Genomic DNA, 4972 nt, shown 5'->3' with positions numbered 1-4972 from the left:
GGGGATTGAGTGGAGATGCTCTAATAGAGACGGGCGAGGGAGACTTCGATCGAAGACAGCGAATGGATTTTCTAGCGCGGTGTGCTTAGCGTTTAGCGCGGCCGCTCGAGACGACGAAAGAGTGCATGCACTTTTAGAATTTCATGAATAATATTTGCATGTGGGATTGACTTGGTTCGGGGCTAGCTAGCTAGCTATTAGCCTACCTGACAGCATAGTGTGGTGCTGGAAGCGAAGGAAATTCAGTGTTGTATGCGAGGACATGAGCATCCACTGTTGTTTGCTAGTGATGTAATGTTGAACTACACATATGTAGTACTCCCATGTAAAGAAATATAACAACGCTTAGATCACTATTTCTTTATGGAGGGAGTACAAAATTTTCGTTGAGGGCTGGGCGGGCTATGGCCTGCTGTTGCCCTCACGTATCTTCGCTGGTGGCCATCGCGATTGATCTACCATGTTAAAATCAATATCTAAAATTGGAAATGCAAGAAAGGAAGCAAATATCTTCTGAAACTAATTATAAATAAATGAACACAATTTTGATAATATTAAATAGCCATTAGTTTGATTCAATAATACAATTTCGAAATATTAAGTTACATGCCATTGCCATGTTACACACACTAGTATAAAAACAGTCTAACGAACGGTAAGTGAGTGCCTGAGCTCCCATGAGTCCTTTATATAAGCCTCTTATTTGCTTCAAAACTCGTAAGCGATGGGCCTGAATCTCAAAAGTGATGGAATAAAATTTGATATAAAGGCTAGACTGAATGCAAAAGTATGTTCATTAACAGTGCTATTTTATCGATTCATAATAAAGGGACGTCACATGATAACTACAAACCAACGACGTAAATCAAATTAAAACTGATTAGATTGCGATCGAACTTGAATGGCTTTATCTAAAAAGCTAGGCTAGTATCCTTAATTCTGAAACTGAAACCATAATGAAATCGCAAAGTTCATTTGTAGCTCAGGCTACATGGAACCTCTTATCCTCAACCCTCCAGCCTTGCTTTGAGATCCGTACTCTTCAACTAACTTACAACAAAAAGATTTCTCTTTTTTGTTTCTCTAAAATGAAGGAACATATGAACTTCAAACTTTGCAGATCAAACAAACATTAGAACATCAATGTGTGAAAAAACTTTCAGATTTTTTGGTCTGATATAAATATACAAAATGAGATTTTGTTTGACTAAAAATATTATTTTAAGTATTTAAAATGCATGAAAAAGTCTGAAAGTTTTTTCCCAGATTGTAGTTAGAATGTATCGTTGTTCTGCAAAAGTTATGTTGTGTCATTTGAGAAAAAACAAAAAGACAAATTCGTCTGCACGGATCGCGATGCAGAAATGAATGGCAAAGATAAGGGGTACCATGTAGCCTAAGCTACAGAAAACACTAGTAGAAAACAGGGCTAACGTTCGGGCCTGGCCAGCCCATTAGTCCCGGTTCTTCAAGAACCGGGACCCATGGGGGGTATTAGACCCGGTTCATGAGCCAAGGGGGCCGGCCGGGGCCTCATGGGCATTGGTCCCGGTTTGTGTGGAACCATTTGTCCCGGTTCAAGCCCCGAACCAGGACAGAAAGGGGGGCTGTAGTCCCAGTTCATGCCACGATCCGGGACAAATAACTTGCCTATATATACCCACCGCCGCGGCAGAGCACTCCAGTGCTCTGTTTTTTCAATCCGGCGAGGAGAGGGCATTTGGGTGCTCTAGTTCACCTCCTATGCACATGAGGTGCTCGATGAAATGCCCGAGCCACACTAGTTAAGCTTTCTCCTCTCGAAGCTCGACCTCGGAGCTCCATTTTTTTCAAGATATGTCTAGATTTAGCGGTCCGTCACGCCCCGTCCCCGTTTTCACCGTCGTTGATTGCCCGCGCCAATCTCGTCGCCGGCACCACCGTGGTGAGCCTTTTATTCTTATCTTCTTTCTGATACTTGTCTGATTTTCTTACTTTAGATAGATATATTTGTCTAATTTTTTTACTTTTGACACACATAATTATATGTAATGCACGCAGATGAACCGGCAATGGATGTATGGTGACAGACACACCTCCAAGTACATTAAGGGCGTGCATAATTTTCTCGAAGTGGCTGAGACAAACAAGCAGAATGGTTTTATGTGTTGTCCATGCACTAAATGTGGGAATACGAAGTCTTACTCTGACCGGAAAATCCTTCACACCCACCTGCTTTACAAGGGTTTCATGCCACACTATAATGTTTGGACGAGGCACGGAGAAATAGGGTTTATGATGGAAGATGGCGAAGAAGAAGAGTACAATGACAACTATGTGCCCCCCTGAATACGGTGATGCTGCAACGGGGGGAGCTGCTGAAGATCAAGAGGAACCAGACGATGTGCCCAATGATGCTGCAACGGGGGAAGCTGCTGAAGATCAAGAGGAACCAGACGATGTGCCCGATGATGATCGCCGCCGGGTCATTGTCGATGCAAGGACGCAATGCGAAAGTCAAAAGGAGAAGCTGAAGTTCGATCGCATGTTAGAGGATCACAAAAAAGGGTTGTACCCCAATTGCGAAGATGGCAACACAAAGCTGGGTACCGTACTGGAATTGCTGCAGTGGAAGGCAGAGAATGTTGTGCCTGACAAAGGATTTGAGAAGCTACTGAAAATATTGAAGAAGAAGCTTCCAAAGGATAATGAATTGCCCGATAGTACGTACACAACAAAGAAGGTCGTATGCCCTCTAGGATTAGAGGTGCAGAAGATACATGCATGCCCTAATGACTGCATCCTCTACCGCGGTGCGTACGAGGATTTGAACGCATGCACGGTATGCGGTGCATTGCGGTATAAGATCAGACAAGATGACCCTGGTGATGTTGACGGCGAGCCCCGCAGGAAGAGAGTTCCTGCGAAGGTGATGTGGTATGCTCCTATAATACCATGGTTGAAACGACTGTTCAAAAACAAAGAGCATGCCATATTTATGCGATGGCATAGTGAGGACTGTAAGAAAGACGGAAAGTTGAGAGCACCCGCTGACGGGTCGCAGTAGAGAAAAATCGAGAGAGAATACTGGGCTGAGTTTACACATGACCCAAGGAACGTATGGTTTTGTTTAAGCGTGGATGGCATTAATCCTTTCGAGGAGCAGAGCAGCAATCACAGCACATGGCCCGTGACTCTATGTATGTATAACCTTCCTCCTTGGATGTGCATGAAGCGGAAGTTCATTATGATGTCAGTTCTCATCCAAGGCCCTAAGCAACCCGGCAACGACATTGATGTGTACCTAAGGCCATTAGTTGAAGAACTTTTACAGCTGTGGAATGGAAACGATGTACGTCTGTGGGATGAGTACAGACAGGAGGAATTTAACCTGCACGCGTTGTTGTTTGTAACCATCAACGATTGGCCCGTTCTCAGTAACCTTTCAGGACAAACAAACAAGGGATACCACGCATGCACGCACTGTTTAGCTGACACCGAAAGTATATACCTGGGAAGCTGCAGGAAGAATGTGTACCTGGGCCATCGTCGATTTCTTCTGACCAACCATCAATGTTGAAAGAAAGGCAAGCATTTCAAAGGTGAGGCAGATCACTGGAAGAAGCCCGCCATGCGTACAGGTGATTACGTACTTGCTATGGTCAATGATTTACACGTAATCTTTGGAAAGGGTCCCGACGGACTAGCTGTTCCGAGTGACGCTGAGGGACACGCACCCATGTGGAAGAACAAATCTATATTTTGGGACCTACCCTACTGGAAATACCTATAGGTCCGCTCTTCGATCAACGTGATGCACGTGACGAAAAACCTTTGCGTGAACCTGCTAGGCTTCTTGGGCATGTATGGGAAGACAAAAGATACAGCTGAGGCACGGGAGGACCTGCAACATTTGCACAAAAAAGACGGCATACCTCCAAAGCAGTATGAAGGTCCTGCCAGCTACGCTCTTACCAAAGAAGAGAAGGAAATCTTCTTTGAATGCCTTCTTAGTATGAAGGTCCCGACTGGCTTCTCGTCAAATATAAAGGGAATAATAAATATGGCAGAGAAAAACTTTCAGAACATAAAGTCTCATGACTGCCACGTGATTATGACGCAACTTCTTACGGTTGCATTGGGGGGGATTCTACCGGAAATCGTCCGATTAGCCATTGTGAAGCTATGTGCATTCCTCAATGCAATCTCTCAGAAGGTGATCGATCCAGAAATCATACCAAGGCTAAGGAGTGATGTGGTGCAATGTCTTGTCAGTTTCGAGCTGGTGTTCCCACCATCCTTCTTCAATATCATGATGCATGTCCTAGTTCATCTAGTTGACGAGATTATCATTCCGGGCCCTGTATTTCTACACAATATGTACCCCTTTGAGAGGTTCATGGAAGTCCTAAAGAAATATGTCTGTAACCGCGCTAGGCCAGAAGGAAGCATCTCCATGGGCCATCAAACAGAGTATGTCATTGGATTTTGTGTTGACTTCATTCCTGGCCTTAAGAAGATAGGTCTCCCTGAATCATTGTGACGCCCGGGTAATTAAGCTACAGTAATCCCCGCTAATGATGCCATGACACCTCGGTTACTGTGGATAATCTCTCGTTAGTTCGAAACGATTCATATTCAAAATTTGAATTTAAGTTAAACAATTAAAGTTTTCAAAAGTCGAAACTAAATTGTTCCTAATGTGTCTAGTAATCCTTAGTAAATATTGGTGGATAAATTATCTTTTAATAAAATATTTAAATGCACTAAAGTAATAGAAATGACAGCAAAAACAATTAATTAGATGCCTTTTATAAAGTTATAATAATAAAACTAAATTAGTAGTGTGCCAAAATAATTGTGGCAGTGGACTAATTAGTAATACTAATTTAGGTGCTGACTAGGTATTTTATGAAACTAAAATAAAAGAAACTTTAAAAGAAAACATTAAAGAAAATAAGTAAAGAAAAAAAAAAGCAAACCCCCCATCACT

This window comes from Triticum dicoccoides, chromosome 1B (assembly GCF_002162155.2).
Source record: "Triticum dicoccoides isolate Atlit2015 ecotype Zavitan chromosome 1B, WEW_v2.0, whole genome shotgun sequence".
Classification (NCBI taxonomy): Eukaryota; Viridiplantae; Streptophyta; class Magnoliopsida; order Poales; family Poaceae; genus Triticum; species Triticum dicoccoides.
The sequence above is the reverse complement of the archived record's forward strand: the minus strand, read 5'-3'. Positions refer to the sequence as shown.